The sequence below is a fragment of the Chlorocebus sabaeus genome, chromosome 26, assembly GCF_047675955.1.
Source record: "Chlorocebus sabaeus isolate Y175 chromosome 26, mChlSab1.0.hap1, whole genome shotgun sequence".
Lineage (NCBI taxonomy): Eukaryota > Metazoa > Chordata > Mammalia > Primates > Cercopithecidae > Chlorocebus > Chlorocebus sabaeus.
The window spans coordinates 57360-77885 of record NC_132929.1 but is presented as its reverse complement, the minus strand read 5'-3'; the positions used below and the strand labels follow the sequence as shown (position 1 = coordinate 77885).

The 20526-nt window shown below is 46.1% G+C and overlaps 1 long non-coding RNA gene across 3 annotated transcripts; it reads right to left on the bottom strand.

Annotated features, from left to right (window-relative positions):
* Positions 1 to 937: 937 nt before the first annotated feature.
* Positions 938 to 20501, bottom strand: LOC119619360 (uncharacterized). 3 transcript variants are annotated; one of them, XR_012091372.1, is made up of 5 exons: positions 20384 to 20501; positions 19747 to 19928; positions 15686 to 15827; positions 4572 to 12950; positions 938 to 3205 (listed from the first exon to the last, which is right to left on the bottom strand). It is a non-coding gene; the product is annotated as an uncharacterized lncRNA (long non-coding RNA). The 3 variants fall into 3 exon arrangements; XR_012091373.1 differs by having other exon boundaries at positions 938 to 7947; XR_012091374.1 differs by having other exon boundaries at positions 938 to 4623.
* Positions 20502 to 20526: the final 25 nt, after the last annotated feature.

Sequence of the window (20526 nt, the reverse complement as noted above, 5' to 3'; positions counted from 1 at the left end):
TTTAGCTCACAGTTGTGCAGCTTGTCTGAGAAGCAAGTCCCCTGCGTCTGCACCTGGTGAGTGTCCCGGGGGCTTTCACCCCGGTGGAAGGTGAAGGGGTGCCCTGTGTGCAGAATCACAGATGAGACAGCAGAAGCAAGAGAGCAAGGAGGGGAGTTCCAGGCTCTTTTAAACATTCAGTGATCACAGGAATTAAGAGAGAGAATTCATTCATTACAGAGAGGATGGCATCAACCATTCATGCGGGGTTTGTCCTCATGACACAAATACCTCCTGTTAGGTCCTTCCTCCACACTGGGTACAAATTTTAACATGATATTTGGATATTTGGAGGGAACAAATATCCAAACTTTATCATTTTACCTCAGGCCCCCCAAATAATATGTACTTCTCACATTGCAAAATATAATCACCCTTTCCTAATAGTCCCCAAAGGCTTGTTCCAATCATCAACTTGTAAGTCCAAAGTCTAAAGTCTCATTTGAGATTCAAGGCAAAGTTTTTACACCTGTAAGCCTGTACAACTAAAAACAAGTTATTTGCTTTTAAGATAGAATGGTGAGACAGATACTGGGTAAGCGTTCTTATTTCAAAAGTGAGAAACTGGCCAAAAGAAAGGGTTATTGCAAGACTGAAATTGGCCATGCAAGACTGAAACCTATTAGCGAAGGCATGAAACCTTTAAGCTCCAAAATAATATTTGGGTCCATGTACTGTATCCTGGGCACCATGGGGCAAGAGGTGGCTCCTCCAAGGCCCTGGACATTCCCACCCCCATGGCTCTGCTGGGCGCAGCCCACCTGGCTACTCGCACAGGTTGGAGCTCAATGACTTTTCCAGGCTGAGGGTGGACACTGCTGGTGGCTCTCCTGTTCCTGGGTCTGGAAGGTGGCAGCCCTGTTCCCACAGCGCCATTAGGCATTGTCCTACTATAGGCTTTTTTTTTTTTTTTTTTTTGTGGGGCCCTCAACCCCACTATCCCACTCAGAATTGCCTGAGTTGAGTCTCTCTTTGGGGGTTCTGCCCTTGTAGCAGCCTTCTGCTTGGGCGCCTGGATTCCTGGCACACCCTCTGACAGCTGGGTGACCTGAAGCTTCCAAGGCTCCACCACACTTGCATTTTGCAGACTTAACACATGTGGAAGCTGCCAAGGCTTCTGACTTCACCCTGTGGAGCAGCAGCCCAAGCTATACTTGAGGCTATTTGGGCTGTGGCTAGAGTCAGAGTGGCTTGGATATGGAAGCAGCACTCCAAGGTGGCACAAAGCTGTGGCACCTGGGGCCTGGTACCCAAAAACATACTGTCCCCCTAGACCTCTGGACCTGTGATGAGAGGGGTGTCCTTGAAGATTCTAAAATGCCTCTAGGGCTTTCCTCCATGGCCTTGACTATTATTAGCCCCTGGCTCCCTTTTGTCTCTGCCTATGTCTCTAGCAAGAGGTTGCTCCACTGCCCCCTTGAATTCCTTGTCTGAAAATGCTCTTTCCTTTTCTACCACATAGCAAGGCTGGAAAATTTCCAAATTTTAATGGTTTATTTCCCTTTTAATTATAAATTCCACCTTTAAGTCATTCTCTTACTTTCTTTTTTGTTTTGTTTTGTTTTTGTTTTTTTTTTGAGACGGAGTCTCACTTTGTTGCGCAGGCTGGAGTGCAGTGGCACAATCTCGGCTCACTGCAAGCTCCACCTCCTGGGTTCACACCATTCTCCTGCCTCATCCTCCGAAGTAGCTGGGACTACAGGCGCCCACCACCACGCCAGCCTAATTTTTTTGTAGTTTTTAGTGGAGACGAGGTTTCACCGCATTAGCCAAGATGGTCTTGATCTTCCGACCTTGTGATCTGCCCGCTTCGGCCTCCCAAAGTGCTGGGATTACAGGTGTGAGCCACTGTGCCCGGCCATTCTTTTACTTCCAAAACTGGTCATAGACTGTTAAAAAGCAGCCATGCTGACCAGGCTCACTGAACCTAGGAGGTGGAGGTTGCAGTGAGCTGAGATGGTGCCACTGCATTCCAGCCCTTGTGACAGAGTGAGACTCTGTCTCAACAACCCCCCCCAAAAAAACAAAACAAAACAAAAAAAACAAAAAAACCCAGCCATGACACTTCTTGAACACTTTGCTGCTTAAGAATTTATTCTGACAGATACCCTAGGTCATCATTCTTGTTTGTCCTTCCATGAATCCTTGGGGTGTGGACACAACGCAGCCATGTTCTTTGCTATGTGTCACGAGTGTGACCTTTGCTCCATTTCCCAGTAAATTCCTCGTTTCCATCTGAGACCTCATCAGACTGGACTTCACTGTCCATATCATTATGAGCATTTTGGTCACAACCATTCAACCAGTCTCTAGGAAGTTCCAAACTTTCCCTCATCTTCCTCTCTTCTTCTGTGCCCTCCACACTCTCCCAGCTGCTGCCCATTACCCAGTTCCAGAGCTGCCTCCACATTTTGAGGTATCTTTATAGTAATGCTTCACTTTATCAATTTTCTGTATTAGTCCATTCATGCATTGCTATAAAGAAGTACCTGAGACTGGGTAATTTATGAAGAAAAGAGGTTTAACTGGCTCACAGTTCCACAGGCTGTACAGGAAGCATGGTGCTGGCATCTGCTTGGCTTCTGGGAAGGCCTCAGGAAGCTTCCATTCATGGTGGAAGGCAAAGGGAGAGCATGTACTTCACGTGGCCGGAGTAGGAGCAAGAGGGAGTGAGGGGAGCGGTGCTATACACTTTTAACCAGATTTTATGAGAACTCACTCACTCTTGCGAGCACAGTACCCAGATAGATGGTGCTAAACCATTCACGAGAAACTGCTCCCGTGATCAAATCACCTTCCCATCAGGACCCACCTCCAATGTGAGGAATTATGATTCAACGTGAGATTCAGGGACACGATCCAAACCATATCAGGCTCTGTGATTCTTTCTTTTGCTTGGCCTATTCTGCTGCTAATGCTTTTGATTGTATTATGAAATTCTTGAGGAGGAGCCAAGATGGCTGAGTAGATGCAGCCAGGAGGAATCTTCTCCCACAAAGATACTGGGACGCTGAGAGAGACTTGCACACTCTGAGCAGCTCTTCAGAACAAAAGCGTTGAGAGTGGACAGAGGGAGGACACAGATGCTGGACTGAAGGGGGAGGAAGCTGGGAACCCTACACGGGGTTTCTGAGCACCAGGACTTGTTCCTTGCTCCTAGCACCTCCTGAGGAAGGAGTAAACTGAACAGGTGAGGAGTGGCCAACTCTCAGCATGAACTTCCACAATCCTAGCTGCAGGAACCCCCACAACCCTCACAGATACTTGAGCTGACAGGAAGAGCTACCTAGAGAGGTAGTAGGGGCAGGACTCCAGCCTGTGCAGAGCCCAGAGGATTTGGCGTGGGAATGGCTACAGTGGAGCGTGGCCAGTGACATCTGTCCCCCAAGGTTCGCCATGCTCCTCTAGGAGATTTTAGCCTTAGCGTGACTGTTGGACCTGGACAGGGCAGGATGGTCTTGCCCTTGGTCTTGCTCAGTCTGATATGAGTGCCCCCTTGTCTGCTGGCCTCTCCTGAGGTCCCAGCCTGCCCATGCCTGTTTGCAGCACAGCCTTGGATGCCCAATCAGGGTGCTTCCCAGGGACCCTCATCACAGCTCCCTTGCTGGTGGACTGCACCTAACCTTTTGGAAGCTCGAGCAGACTGGCCTCTGCCGATGCACACCAGTGTACCCATGGCCTCTTCCCCCACTGCTTTGCCAGCACACTCGCATGGGCAGATCTTGCCTACCATGCTGGTGCACATGTGTGCAGGTATCACACCGTGCCACTGCGACTGCTGCCCTCCACCCCTGCTGATGTGTGGTCACTCTGCCATGTCGCCACTGCCAGGAGGAACACGTACACAGACACTGATAACCCTGCCCCTGCCACCCCACTGCAATCACCAGTGCAAACGCATGCACGGACACTGGCAACTCTGCCCCCATCATGCCACTGCTGTTGCTGGTATGGATGCACACATGGACACCAGCAACCCTGCCCCCACAAGTTCCTCATCCCTGCCATGCCACTGCCAGTGTGAGAGCATGTGCAGGAATGCTGCTACCCTGCGCTCCCCAGCGCCCCTCCCCAGCGGATGTGCGTGCACCCCACTGTGCTGCTGTAGCTGCTGGCTGCATGAGTGAGCACAAATCCCGTGCCATTGCCCCAGTAACACTGGCTGACACCCCCCGTTGGAATGTTGGGGGTCAGTGGACCAGAAACACCTTGGCTCCTCTAGTGCAGCAAATTCCTAAATCAGGGGGCCAGAAAAGAAAGCTGGGAGCCTACAACCAGTTCCCCAGAGTTAGAGCAGGTAGCCTGGGAGTGCTGAGCTGAGCCTTGGCCCCCCTAAAATGATCCAGACACAAAATCAATCAACTGAACCCACGTTATACCACAATCAAACCCCCAAGGGCATCAAATATACAAGCCAAAAAACCCATCCAAAGGAAAGTAACTTCAAAGATTAAAGGAACATCAGCCCACACATAAGAGAATGACTCAGCGTAAAACCTATGGTAATTCAAAAAACCAGAGTGTCTTCTTACCTCCAAATGACTGCACTAGTTCCCAGCAATGCTCTTAACCAAGCTGAAATGGCTGAAATGACAAACACAGAATTCAGAATATGGATAGGAGTGAGGATTATTGAGATTCAAGAGAAAGTTGAAACCCAACCCAAGGAATTTAAGGAATACAATAATACAGGAACCGAAAGATGAAATGGTCATTTTAAGAAGGAACCCAAATTGATCTGATGTAGCTAAAAATTTATTTCAAGAATTTCTAAATACAATCACAATTATTAGTATTAGTATTAGTATTAAATGTAGCAGGATGAGTGGCAGACAAAACTCCTCAGACACCGAGTTACAGAAGGAAGGGGTTTATTCGGCCGGATGACTTCAGTCTCAAGAGCTGAGCTCCCCGAATGAGCAATTCCTGTCCCTTTTAAGGGCTCACAACTCTAAGGGGGTGCCTGTGAGAGGGTCGTGATTGATTGAGCAAGCAGGGGGTACGTGACTGGGGGCTGCATGCACCGGTAATTAGATCGGAACAAAACAAGATAGGGATTTTCACAGTGCTTTTCCATACGATGTCTGTAATCTATAGATAACAGAACCAGGTACGTCAGGGGTTGATCTTTAACTACTAGGCCCAGGGTGTGGCACCGGGCTGTCTGCCTGTGGATTTCATTTCTGACTCTTAGTTTTTACTTCTTCTTTCTTTGGAGGCAGAAATTGGGCATAAGACAATATGAGGGGTTGTCTCCTCCCTTAGTAAGACGAAGCTCTGCTACCCAGGCTGGAGTGCAGTTGTGCGATCTCGGCTCACTACAACCTCTGCCTCCCGGGTTCAAGTGATTCCCCTGCCTCAGCCTCCTGAGCAGCTGGGATTACAGGTGCACACCACCACACTTGGCTAATTTTTGTATTTTTAGTAGAGATGAAGCTTCACCATGTTGGCCAGGCTGGTCTCAAACTCCTGACGTCAGGTGGTCCACCTGCCTTGACCTCCCAAAGTGCTGGGGTTACAGGCATGATTGGCCTGATGTGGTGGCTCACACTTTTGATCCCAGGACTTTGGATGGCTGAGCGTGAAGGATCACTTGAGCCTAGGAGTTCCAGACCAGCCTGGGCAACATGGTGAAACCCAGTCTCTCTCTCTTTTTTTTTTTTTGAGGTGGATTTTTGCTCTTGTTGCCCAGGCTGGAGTGCAGTGGCATGGTCTCGGCTCACCATGTTCTCCACCTCCTGGGTTTGGGTGGTTCTCCTGCCTCAGCCTCCCGAGTGGCTGGGATTGCAGGTGTGAGCCACCATGCCTGGCTAATTTTGTATTTTATTTATTATTTATTTATTTATTTATTTATTTTGGTGGAGATGGGGTTTCTCCATATTTGTTGGGCTGGTCTCAAACTCCCAACCTCGGGTTATCCGCCTGCCTCAGCCTCCCGGGGTACTGGGATTGGAACAGGAATTAAAAGAAATTAAAAAATATGTATGCAAAAACGCAGTTGTATGTAAAAAAAACCATTTCCCCCTGAGAAAGAGGAACAGCAGGAGTCCTTTAAAAAAACTACCTACCTGTTTTTCTAAGGCTAGTGAGCCTTATCTATCTTCTCCTCCGGGGCATTATAAAAACCCTAATTCCCTAACTGTGCAACTACAAGGTCACTAAACAAATAAACTCAAGTCACAAAACATATTTTTCCTAAAAAAGCAAAAAATAATATAATACATGTTTCAATTAAATAACTATCTTTGTTTCTCACTTCTATAATATGCTTCCCCCAGCACAGATCTACCTCCGTCCCACAAAAGGCTTAAAAGATAACTCTGTTCAGAACTCTCTGCTTTAAATGTTAATCGACAGGGCAGGTGCACCTAAATAATTAATAAATATCCTCCTAAACCCCATCAGTCTCTCTAATTCCTTAAAAATCCTGATACAGGACTTCAGGCCTGAGCCACCGCGCCCGGCTCAATTTATTAATCAGAAAGGAATAGATCGGCCTGGCTTGTGATCCCAGGACTTTGATCCCAGGACTTGTGATCCCAGGACTTTGGACGCTGAGCGCCGGGGATCACTTGAGCCTAGGAGTTCCAGACCCGCCAGGGCAACATGGTCTCTTTTTTACTTTTTTTGAGGCTGGAGTTTCACTCTTGTTGCTCAGGCTGGAGTGCAGTGATGTGGTTTCCGCTGGCCGTGGCCTCCACCTCCTGAGTTTGGGTTGTTCTCCTCCCTCAGCCTCCCAAGTGGCTGGGATTGCAGGTCTGAGCCACCATGCCCGGCTGATTTTTTTTTTTTGGTACGGACGGGGTTTCTCCCTGTTGGTCAGGCTGGCCTCAAACTCCCGACCTCCGGTTACTCTCGCCCGCCTCGGCCTCCGGGGGTGCTGTGATTGCAGGCGTGAGCCAGCGCGCACGACCCAATTGGTTTTTATTTTTATTTTTTTGAGACGGACCCTCACTCTCACCCAGGCTGGAGTGCGGTGGCGCCGTCCCCGCGCAGCGCAACCTCCGCCTCCTGATAGCCGGGATTACGGGCGCCCGCCGCACACGCAGCTAACTTTTTTGTATTTTTGGTAGAGACGGGGTTTCAGCATGTGGATCAGGCTGGTCTGGAACTCCTGAACTCTGGAACTCCTGATCCACCCACCTCGGCCTTCCAAAGTGCTGGGATTACAGGCGTGATCGGCCTGGCGTGGTGGCTCACGCTGTGATCCCGGGACTTTGGACGGCCAAGCGCGGCGGTTCGCTGGAGCCTGGGAGTTCCAGACCCGCCTGGGCAACACGGTGAAACCCGGTGTCTTTTTCGTTGGTTTTTTTGAGAGCTCGGAGTCTGGCTCCTGTGGCCCAGGCGGGAGTGCAGTGGCCGGTCTCGGCTCGCCCGGGCCTCCGCCTCCCGGGTTTGGGTGGTTCTCCTGCCTCAGCCTCCCGAGTGGCTGGGCTTGCGGCCTGAGCCACCATGCCCGGTTAGTTTTTAATTTTTAGTTTTTTATTTGTTTTTAAATTTATTATTATTATTTTTGAGACGGAGTCTCGCTGTCGCCCAGGCTGGAGTGAGCGGCGCGATCTCGGCTCACTGCAAGCTCCGCCTCCCGGGTTCCCGCCATTCTCCCGCCTCAGCCTCCGGAGCAGCTGGGACTGCAGGCGCCGCCATCAGGCCCGGGAATTGTTTTTGTATTTTTAGTAGAGACGGGGTTTCACCGTGTTAGCCAGGATGGTCTCGATCTGCGGACCTCGTGATCCGCCCGCCTCGGCCTCCCACAGTGCTGGGAGTTTATTTGTTTGGTAGAGACGGGGTTTCTCCACGTTGGTCCGGCTGGTCTCCAGCTCCTCCCCTCGGGTGATCCGCCGCGTCGGCCTCCCGGGTGCTGGGATTACAGGCCGGAGTCACTGCGCCTGGCCCGAAACCCGGTCTCTTAACGGAAAAACAAAACAAAACAAAAGCCACAAAGATCAGCAGGGCCTCGCCTCGTGGGCCCCGCAGGTGGTCCCCGCTCCTGTGAAGGCTGATGGAGGAGGATTGCTTGAGCCGGGGGTGGAGGTGGCGGTGAGCCATGATGGCGCTGCTGCGGGCCGGGCTGGGCGACAAAGCGGGACTGTGTCTCAGGGAAAGGGGGGAGGGAATGAAAAATAAAGTATATAAATTTGCTAAATCAAGGAACAGCTTGACAGTGTATTACTGAGAGAAACAGAGGCAAAGGTTAGCAGACACCAATGCTCACTTAGTGGAACTGCGGTGTCCCCAACAGGAGGCAGCTACTTTTCCAAAAGAAATCTATTATTGGCAAAACATAAAAAAAATTGTAGGTTTGTTACAATATACAAATAGCTAAACTTTACGTAGCCACGACCCTCTTCTAGCACTGCTGTAAGCCTTTTCCTGCTCTGAAATAGCTACTATTGTTACCGCCATTGTAGAGAAAACAGATGCCAGAGGCTGTTGCGGAAGGACCACGGAACCTGACTATGAAATTGACTTGTACGTTTTGAACTTAAAGGCTCTTCCTGCTCTGCTCCTTACATTGCCACATTTTAGTTAACATACCTCTTAAAATACTGCTCCTTTCTGTATTTGGAGGGACTCCTCTTGCAGTTTGAAGTTTTTCCTTGCGCTAAAGTAAATATAAGCCAACAGGTATCTGATTGAAATAGGTAACCTAGAAAAAAATCACTTATGAGAAAGTCAAGAAAATGTGAACTCTGGATTTGTGGCTATTTTCAGAATATATTAATTTTTTGGCGTTTAATGACATTGTGAATATATTTTTTAAAATTCTTTGTCTTCTACAGATACATACAAGGTAATTAAAAAATGATATGATGTATAGGTTTTACTTCACAATAATTCAGAGAAAGAAGGAATGTATATAAATGAAGTGGGAATATAAATGAAACAAAGCTGGCTGTGGCCAGGTGCGGTGGCTCATGCCTGTAATCCCAGCACGTGGGGAGGCCAAGGCGGGCAAATCACCTGAGGTCAGGAGTTCAAGACCAGCCTGGCCAATGTGGTGAAACCCCGTCTCTACTAAAAATAAAAAATTAGCCAGATGTGGTGCCAGGCATCCCAGCTACTGGGGAGGCTGAGGGAGGAGAATTGCTTGAATTCGGGAGGCAGAAGTTGCAGTGAGTCAAGATCTTGCACTGCACTCCAGCCTGGGCAAGCACAGCAAAACCCTACCTTAAAACAAACAAAAAAAACTGGTCATGCCATGAATGATAAATTGTTGATGATGTGTACATGTAAAGCAATTATATTATTCTCAACTTTTTTTTAGGTTTGAAACTTTTTACTGAACACATGAACACGTCCCTTGATAACTGGGGCTGCTTCCGCATTCTCATAGTAGCCCTTCTGATTTTCACTTCATCTTCATTCTTAGAGATTCTGGATTTTCTTTTTTTTTTGGCAAGTCCAAGTATGTCTTTGCAAGGACTATCCAGCATGTCTATTTTATGAGAGAGGGTTTGCAGAGTACCTCCTGAGCCATATTATCAGAAACAGAAATATTTTCCAGATTCTCTTCTTGTCCTATTTAGATTTTTTAAGTTTCAAGAACAGTCACCTTCTACCAGACACTCTGATGTTGGAAGACAAAGCATATTTTGTATGTGGCATGATTTCTGGGCTCAAATTTAGAACAGAGCCACACAGCTTTCAACAACCTAAAAATAACTTACTGTGATTCACCAAATTTAGAAAGATGGAGATTATTAAAAAAAGAATTTACTATGTGACCTCTAAGTATCTCGGCTGAAAACTGTAAAGATAAAAGGTAAATCAAAAGATAGAGAGACGTAATCATGCACTTAATGAAGCACTAAATCAAAATATTTTTGGCATATGTGAAAGAGTTTAATTTTATCACATTTTTTACTGGCACTCTAGCTATTTGTAAGTACATATAAAACTACAGTGTTACATATAAACTACCAAAAAAGAACTTTTTAAGAAACGAGACTAATCTAGCAACTTTATTTAAAAGTTTATTTTAAGGGAATAATTAAGGAGGTCTGTACAAAAGGATTTAGCCATGACATGAGAATGTTCTTGCTGGCAAATCAATGGAAATTATTACATGTGCAAAAGGGAACTGCTGGAAAAAATTGTAATACCTTCATATGATCGTGTATTGTAACCTTTTAAAATGATATTGAAGAGTTGCATAAATTGACTTAAACACATATTCATAACATATCACTGAATAGGAGAAATATGGGCCAGTAAAGAACATAGAGTTGGTCCAATTTGTACAAAACAAAGAAGATTCTAATAGCATGACAGCAGGGAAGGGGGAATATGTCAATGTATGCATATATATGTGTATATATATGAATAGCAAGTATGAATTTGAAAGGATATATATCAAATTGTTTACAGAGATTACCTCAGAGAGGTAAATAACTTTGGCCTTTGGTGTTCTGTATTCCACATATTCTGAATTTCCTTTTTTTATTTAGAGACGGGATCTTAGCCAGGAGCAGTGGCTAACACCTATAATCCCAGCACTTTGGGAGGCTGAGGAGGGTGGATTGCTTGAGGCCAGGAGTTGGAGACCAATCTGGCCAACATGGCAAAACTCTGTCTCTACTAAAAATTCAAAAATTAGCCAGGTGCAGTGGCTCATGCCCGTAACCCCAGGTACTTGGGAGGCTGAGGCAGGAGAATTGCTTGAACCAGGAGGCGGAGGTTGCAGTGAGCCAAGATTGCACCACTGCACTCCAGCCTAGGCAAGAGACCAAGACTCTGTCAAAAAAACAAAACAAAACAAAACAACAACAACAACAAAAAAACAGTAATAAAGAGAAAACCTTATGGACAGGAGCAATGTCTCATGCCTGTAATCCCAGTGCTTTGGGAGGCCAAGATGGGAGAATCGCTTCAACCCAGGAGTTTAAGACCAGCATGGGCAACATGGCAAGACTTTTTCTCTACAAAAAAATTTTAAAAATTAGCCAGGCATAGTAGTGTATGCTTATACTCCTAGCTACCTGGGAGGCTGAGATGGGAGGATCATTTGAGCATGGGAGTTGGAGGTTGCAGTGAACTGTGATCACACCACTGCACTCCAGCCTGGGCAACAAAGCAATACCCTGTCTCAAAAATAAAAACAAAAGAAAAAAAAAAAAAAAACTTTACGAGCAGCTAGAGTAAAAAGGCATATTCCATAAAGAGGAACAAAGATAAGGCTGACAGGGAATTCTCATCTGAAACAATACAACTCAAAAGACAATAAAGCAGTATCTTTTAAGTACCGAAAGAAAAAAAAAGGTGACTGTCAACCTACAAATCTACACACAAAAATAACATCTTTCAAAAACAAAGGTAAAATGAATACTCTTCTGACATACAAAAGTTGAGAAAATTCATCACCAGCAGAACTGCACTACAAAAATATTAAAGGAAATTATTCAGGCAGAAAAAAATGATAATGAGAAGAAAATTAAATCTATACAAAAGAACAAAGAGTAAGTAAATATGTGAATAAATATAATAGATTGTTTTCCTTAATTTTTAAACCTATTTTGAACATAAGCTGCTGTTGTTTTTCTTTTTCAGACGGGGTCTCACTCTGTCACCCAGACTGAAGTACAGAGGAAGGATCCCAGCTCACTGCAGTCTCCATTTCCCAGGCTCAAGCAATCTTCCCACTTCAGCCTTCCAAGCAGCTGCGACAACAGGTATGTGCCACCATGCCCTGCTAATTTTTTTTTTTTTTAATTTTTAATAGAGATGAGTTCTCACTATGTTGCCCAGACTGATCTTGAACTCCTGGTCTCAAGTAATCCTAGTGTCTTGGCCTCCCAGAGTGCTGAGATTACAAGCATGAGCTACTATGCCCAGCCAAACATAGCTATTTAAAGCAGAAATAACAACAATGTATTGTGAGCTTTATAACATATGTAGACATAAAATGTATGACAATAGTAGGAAGGCTAGAAGGAGAATGCTAGGTTATTCTGGTGTAAGGTTCTTAGGAATTTGCATATCATTACATACATTATATAAACAAGGTTCTGATACAAAGTTCTAATATACATCAGGTTCATATATATGAATTTGTATATCATTACTTGAAGGTCAACTGTGATAAATTCGAGTTATACACTGTTAAAAAAAAAGATGTATAGGCCAGGTGCAGTGGTTCACACCTGTAATCCCAGCACTTTGGGAGGCCGAGGCAGGCAGATCACCAGGTCAGGAGTTCAAGACCAGCCTGTCCAACATGGTGAAACCACATCTCTACTAAAAATACAAAAATTAGCTGGGCATGGTGGCACGTGCCTATAATCCCAGCTACTCAGGAGGCTGAGGAAGGAGAAATGCTTGAATCAGGACCCAAGAGATGGAAGTTGCAGTGAGCTGAGATTGCACCACTGCACTCCAGCCTGTGCTACAGAGTGAGACTCCATGTCAAAAAAAAAAGTTATAATAATAAGCCCATAAAGGTGTTAAAAAGTCAGGAAGGACATAGAAGAGTTGGATAACACTATCAATTGACTTTGATATTTACATATATATACGGTTTTTTTTGCTTTTTTTTTTTTTTTTTTTTGGAGACGGAGTCTCACTCTGTCACCCAGGTTGGAGTGCAGTGGCATGATCTTGGCTCACTGCAAGCTCCACCTCCCGGGTTCCCACCATCCTCCTGCCTCAGCCTCCCGAGTAGCTTGGACTACAGGACCCTGCCACCGCGCCCGGCTAATTTTTGTATTTTTAGTAGAGACAGGGTTTCACCGTGTTAGCCAGGATGGTCTCGATCTCCTGACCTCATGAGCTGCCCGCCTCGGCCTCCCAAAGTGCTGGGATTATAGGCGTGAGCCACCACGTCCGGCCTGTGATTGGTGCCCTTATAAAACAGACTTCAGAGAGCTCCTTTCGCCTTCTGCCATGTGAGGACACAGTGAGAAGATGGCCATCTGTGAACCAATAAAGTAGCCCTCATTAGACATCAAATCTGATGACACTTTGATGTTGGACTTCGCAGCCCCTAGAACTGTAATAAATAAATATTTGTTGCTTCTAAGCCACTCAGCCTATGGTATTTTGTTGTAGCAGCCTGATCAGTCTAAGGCAACCTCTACTGGAGGATAAAACCATCCCTTAGTGTCTACAACCAGCTGCATTTCTTGCTTCTTTACGCACAGGAGCCGTTTGATGGTCAGGTATAGTCTGGTTGAGCAAAACGAACTGTTAATCTTATATAGGTTTGGGGAAGAATTTGTTTTGGGATGAGGTTGGTTTCCAAGCAGAGAGAGGGGTGACACCAGCCTGAGAAACATACTCACTGCAGTGAATCTGGGGCAGCTTGGCTGATTCTCAAAGGACAGACTATCACTGACTCATTGGTTTCAGATGCAGATTCAGTGAGATGAGTTGCTATTAACCTATTAGGTTTAAGACCAGTTCTGTCGGTTACTTATTACTAAGACCTTAGAACAATCAGTCTTTTCCTATGAGGGTGGGGGCTTTTTAATATTCGCATCCCACTTGGACTTCTTGCTTCCATCTTTGTATTCTACAAGCTAGTCTCAACACAATCTGGTCACAGCAACCAACTAGATATTTTTCAAAACTTAAATCAGATTTTGTCATTCCCGTTTACAACCTTCCAACGGATTCCTATTATACATAGAATAAAATAACCCTCTCCACAGCAGGGCTAACAAGGCCCTTAGTAACTGCCTTCTGCTTAATTAACCCTTCTGTTCTCTTCTCTTCTCTCTGCTTTTGTAATCCAACCACCCAGTTGAAGTCATGATTTTTTTTTTCTTTTCCTTCTACCTGGAATACCCCACCCTTCACTCCTTACCTGGAAAACTCCTATTCATCCACCAGGTCCCAATAGAATCATCACCTCCAGGGGGAGGACCTCCATGACTACACTTTCCTCCTGCTTTGATTGCTGGAATGTGGGGAAGTGAGCCTCATCGTTTTCCTATTACATTTATCATGTTTATAATCACACTGATATGTTTGTTTGTTTGTTTATATGCTGTCTGTTTCCACTGTGTCACTGTGAATGCCAGGAGGACAGGGACCATGTTTGTTTTGATCACTAACATACAGCCACTAGCAGACACCAAGCACCACAAATGTTCATGGAAAGAACAGATAGAATGTAGAGTTTCTTCCTAGATAAACCAGAGCCTCACCATATGGTCACCTCCCGCAGCCAGCCCTCCACAGCCAAGCCTTCCCTTCCTCTATCATGGCTGCCTCAATTTTTCAACAAATGGGCAGTGGCTCTGGACAAACTGAGCCAGTTCTGTAAAACTCAGGGAGGTGTCTAGTGAAGCAAAGTGACCACAGACTGGTTAAGGAACCCCCAACCCACCCCAGGCTCTGGGTTCCAGGACCCAGCTACAATTGAAGAAGATGAAAGCGATGGATGGTAAGACGAGGTCCGGAGTCAGCAAGACTAGCTCATTCTCCCCACCCCAACAACCCCCGCTGTTCAGGCCATTAAGACCAATGCTCATTGACTGAACACCTGCTCTGAAGTAGAAGCAGCACCTTTACTTGCTTTTCCTCGTGTAACCCCTGCATGAGTTAGTTTCCACTATTACCCCAGGACCCACAGTAAGGATGGCGGCATTCAGCCAGCATAGCCACACCAACTGTTAAAATATTGAAATTCTTCCATATTCATTGGTAAATAGTAGCTGCCTCAAACCACTCTTCCCAGCAGCCCTGACCTCATCTTCCACCTCCAATGCCCTCGTCTCCCCACATTCCAGTAAGTAAAAGGGTTAAAGCCTTGGCTATACTGTGGGGGAGGCAGGGGGACTGTCTCCTGGGACGATGGGGAGTGAGGGGGCTGTCTGTTCTCATCTGTCAGTACTGGTGCCTCCCTGGGTACTAAATGTTTTGCATCGTTCATTAGGACTGTCTGCTTTGTCGTACTCAAACACAATGTACTATTGTAATGTTGTTACTATTGGACAAGCAGATCCCAGGGGCCAAGCTGAGCACTGGCTGGGGGCTTATCTCTGGTTCAGACAGATGCAGGGAGTTCTAAGGTCAGCCACCCAGCGAGTCTACAGCCTCCCTGAGCTTGAATACAAAAAGCAGTAAACTCACCACCAAGTACCAGCCTGGTTACTATTTTCAGAAGCACTGAGCCCTTGCTGTGTGTCTGCTCTGAGTGAGGCTCTGTACGAGAGTTGCCAAGGGGCACTCCAGACTCAAAGAAGGACAATGTGGTCGTTTCCAGGGCACAGACCTGGAAGGTCAGAGTCCACTCGTTCAAGCCCCAGATCTGCCACTTAATAGCGTTACAGCAAATGACCTAATCTCTCTGTCAGCTTCCTCATGTGAAAAATCGAAGTCATAACAATAATTCCTAATTCAGGGGGTTAGGGTAAAGGTTAAATTAGATGCAGTATATAAAGTACCTAGGAGTAAATAAATTGATGTAAAATCCTTAAAACAGCCCCTGCTCCCCACCCCAATGTTATATTGCTAAGTGGCAGCTATTATTTTTATTTACTGCATGCGATAGAATTCTTGCAAATCTCAGCCAGCTGCAGTGGCTCATGCCTGTAATCCCAAAACTTTGGGAGGCCAAGGCAGGGGATCACTTGAGCCCAGGAGTTCCCTGGGTAACAAACATAATGAGATCCCCATCTTTACAAAAAAGCTTTAAAATTACCTGGGCATGGTGGCGCACACTTCTAGTCACAGCTACTCCGGAGGCTGAGGTAGGAGGATTGTTTGAGCCCAGGAGGTTGAGGCTACAGTGAGCCATGATTGTGCCACTGCACTCCAGCCTGGGTGACAAAGCAACACCCCATCTCAAAAAAAAAAAGAAAAAAAAATTAAAATCTCATTGCTTCCTCAATGCGACCACAGACACACACACACAGCAAGACCCTCTCTAAAAAAAAAAAAAATTTTTCAAATCTCATTGCTTCCCCAATGACACACACACACACACACACACACACACACACACACACACACAGAGACCCTGTCTCAAAAAAAAAAGAAATGAAAAATTTCAAATCTCATTGTTTCCCCAATGCCCCCCCCCCCCCCCCACACACACACACCCGGCTTGCTTTGTGTTGGAAGGTGGCTTTCGATGCCAGCAGAGGGTGCTGGTCTCCCGCAGGCGGCTTGAGCACGCCCTCCCGGGGCTGACAGCCACTGCTCACCAGGAGAGTCCAGTCCCTTCCTGGGCTCTACTCACACAAGTACACCATAACCCCCCAGTTCTGGAAGAGCGGTCTTTGCAAATTAAGTAACCATGTTATGTGAATCTCTAGCTTGCAAGCACTGGTGCTAGACTGACTGACTGCCTCCTGCCCTTTTGCTTCCCGTTTCAAGAACTAAGTCACCATGAATTTTCTTACTGATACTTTATTTGCCTGTTTTAGCCATTTTTCTTCTTTTTCTATCTGAGTCACAGAGTGGTCTTGATGGAGACTGTGTGCTATTGCAGAAAAGACAGAGGCCTTGAAATTAAATAGAGCCGGGTTTAAATACTGGCTTCACCACTCAACCAGGTAACCGTGGGCAAACATCTAAAGTCTCTGTGCCTCAGTTTCCTTGTTTGTAAAATAAAGGTGATAGTATGTGCTTTGTAGAAACATGAGGATCAAATGAGATAAATCATGTAAAGACCTTAATACATAGTTTCATCTATATCCAGGATGAATAAGTGTGAAAAAAAGAATGAAGAATTAAATGCCCAGTGGAATGCTGTTTCCACTGAGTAGTATCAAGAGAAAGACATGCACTGCGAAGTCAGACTGGGTACCAGCCAGGCTGTGGTGCCTTAGCAAGCTCTTCACATCTCTGATCCTCAATCTTTCTCATCTGCAAAATGGGCACACTAATATGCCATAGAAAGTTGACAGTTTTAAGTGTGATAATGTGTATAATGGAATCCAGTATAACTCTTGGCACATAGTAAACCCATGATAAATGCTAGTTCTATTTCCTTTAGCAGATAAATGAAGGTTTTGACGTTTATGAGCTACCATGTAAAAATCCTTTTGGGACAGGCACAGTGGCTCACGCCTGTAATCCCAGCACTCTGGGAGGCCAAGGTGGGCAGATCATTTGAGGTCAGAAGTTCGAGACCAGCCTGGCCAACGTGGTGAAGCCCCATCTCTAATAAAAATACAAAATGAATAAATAAATTAGCTGGGCGTGGCAGCAGGTGTCTGCAATCCTATCTACTCAGGAGGCTGAGGTGGGAGAATTGCTTGAACCTAGGGGGTGCAAGTTGCAGTGAGCCGAGAATGCACCACTGCACTTCAGCCTAGGCAACAGAGCAAGACTCCATCTCAAAAAAATGAAAAAAGCCTTTTGGTGTGGTGGCAGGGGTTGTATTTGACAATAATTCTATATGAGAAGGGCCATGATTAATCTGTAGGTGTTTAGAATGATTTCAGTATAAGTCAAGTTCATAGAGACCTTCCATTTACCCGTGGGTCACTTTTGTTTATTCAGTGATGCAACCATTATTTCACATGGTCAAAAAAGATATTGACCCCATATTATGTACTATAATAGATATGTTCTAGGTAGCAGAGCTATAGCTATGAACAAGACAGTCAACATCTCTGCTGTCATGGAGCTTACAACTAATGTGGAAGTCAGAAAACAAAAAAGGTAATATGACATGCAGTGCTAGGGAGAAGATTAGAGGAGGTTAAGGGAAGAAGAGGGGTGGAGGGGCTGGATGATAGGAGACAGAGTTGTCAGGGAAGACTTGGAGGAGGAGGTAACAGAACATGGCCTGCATAAAGTAAAGATGGAAGCCATGTGATGAGCTGGGGGAAGAGCATTCCAGGAGAGGGAACAGCAAGTGCAAAGGCACAGGGATGAGAAGAAACTGTTCACAGAATGTGAAATTAGTATGTGAGACTCAAACAATAAGTTAGGGAGAGAGTAGGAATAGATTAAGTCTGAGAAGTAAAGTGCCAGATTATCTAGGGTCTTGTGGACCATGGTAAAGATTTTGTCTCTAAGCTCCCGGGCCATACTGGCCGGGTGTGGTGGCTCATGCCTATAATCCCAGCACTCTGGGAGGCTGAAGCAGGCGGATCACTTGAGGTCAGGAGTTCGCGACCCACCTGGCCAACATGGTGAAGCTCCGTCTCTACTAAACATACAAAAATTAGCCGGGTGTGGTGGTGCACACCTGTAGTCCCAGCTACTTGGGAGGCTGAGGCAGGAGAGTCTCTTGAACCTGGGAGGCGAAGGTTGCAGTGAACCAAGATCATGCCACTGCATTCCAGCCTGAGTGACAGAGGGAGACTGTCTCAAAAACAAGAAACAAACAAAAGTCAAATGGATTAGAGAAATGAGGGGTAGATAATTCACTCACACAATAAGTAGTTATGGAAAGCCTACTAGAAGGTTACAATTTTAGAACTTACAACTTATTGAGCACTTACATGCAGACATTTTGCTAAGTGTTGTACCTTTGCAGTGATCTCACTTCTCACAACAATCCATTAAGGCTGGTACCGTTATTCTCCCCATTGTACACACGAGGAGACAGGCTCAGAGAGATCTAGTAACTTACCCAAGGACAAACAGCTGGTAAATAGCACAAATGTCTGTAAGGTTCCAAAGCTCGGGATCTCCACTATGCTCCCCCACATGCCAGACACAATTGCATTTGTGTAATCGTGACATTCCACTGCAGGAACTCCTCCTATTTGATCCCAGCCTGAAAACAGGGCACCTAAACCTAGTTGCCCACTGGAAGCAGTTGAGGTTCAGGAAGAGGGATCTGGAACTCTGTACTTCTGTGCAGTCTTAGTGGAGCTGTCCATCAAGGTGCCTGCCCTCCTTATCTAAAGTGTGGACCTGTTACCTGAGCTCAGCCAATGGAACCCTTTCTTCAGGGACCTTGACTCATCAAAGAAAGCTCTGGTCAAGAAAGGGAAGAAAAACATGGAATTGATTCACTTGCCTGCCTAAACTCTCAAAGCATCTCTGCTTTCTGTCCTTTTCTAAGTCTGATTCTCCAGCTTCCTGTTACCTCTGTGAGTTAGACACTAGCCTGCCAATAAAATCCTTTTCAGGTAAAGTTAGCCAGAATTGATTCCTAAGACTTGCAATCAAAGAACCTGCACTGGCAATATCAGCAAAAAAATTACACAGTCTTGTCAAGTTAAAGTGAGTGATTCATTCCTTGGATAAAATGTGTATTAAGCAGGGTCAGGACTAGAATGAAGCAAAATGAGGCACCCAGGATACAAAATTTAAGGCTTTCATCCTCAGTGTTGTGTGAGTGCAGGTTTGGCTCTAACAGCCCTCCCTGCTATCGAAGTTAGTAATAAAAGGAACGGAGAAAATAATTTCCCTTTCCCGTAAGAGTATGAAATGAGTGTCCCAAGTCAGCAGGTAACATTCGAAACCTTCTGTGCTGTGGCTCCGTCCCCTAGCACATCATCATTATCATCACAAGGTCAAGGCTGGGGCCAGCCGGTAAGGAGAAAGAGTAACCCCTGCCAGAGCTTTAGCAATGTTAGCTATGGCTAAGCCTCAGCCTCCCCAAGCCTCACTTTATTCACCTGTAAAATAGGACTAACAAAAATGTCTTTAATTCCAAGATGTTTTGAGGATCAAATGAAACAACACGTAAAACTGCTTTGCAGACTGTGCAGTGCCCTATAAGCGGTAGTCACTACGTAGTCTCTTTGCTGAGTATCAGTTTCTTTATCTGCAAAGGGACAACAGAATACACACCTCCCAGGATTGTTGTAAGAATCTGCCAGACGAACGATTAAAGTATAAACTTTGGAATCCAACAGGCATAGGTTGGCGTCTTGCTCTGCCCCGCACCAGCTGTAAGATCTCGGACCCTCTCTGGGCCTCAGTTTCCTCGTCTGCAGCAAAGGGATCAGGGTGCTCCCTCCACCACAGGGCTGCTGTGAGCATGAAGAGAGACAGCAGGAGTGAGTCCTTGGCGCGGTGCCCGGCCTTGTTCCGAACCGCAGGTGCAGTGACGAATGCCACCTCCCACGGATCCCTTCCAAAAGGACAGCTGAGCTGCACCCTTCTGCTTCTGCTCAGCGCCCACGGTCAGCCCAACCCGGGGGTGAGCAGCGCGGCTGCTCACAGCCTCTGACACGACTGTCACTCCCACTCAGTTCCCCAAACCACAGCTATCCCCACTGTTGAGTGTGCGGTAAGTGGCCGCAGGGCACAGAGCGGAGGCCACCAGAGGACCGCTTACAGCTCACAACCTATGATTTGACGCAGGGAACCAAAGCCTTTTCCTTCACTCTAAGACTGCATACCAAAAAGAAAAAAAAAAGTCTGGGGGAAAAAGAAAGCTGCCTCTTGCGTTTGCTAGGAAATCACGTTCCTCCAGACCCCGTACCGGCGGGGAAAAGGCTCCTGTTTCTTCAAGACGCCTCTACTTGCTGGGCGGAAGGGCCGGAGTTTCTCGCCTCCACCGGCAGCTGCGCCCACCCCTTCTTGAGTGACAGACAAGCAACCCAATTGAAGAAAGTGAGCTCAGCG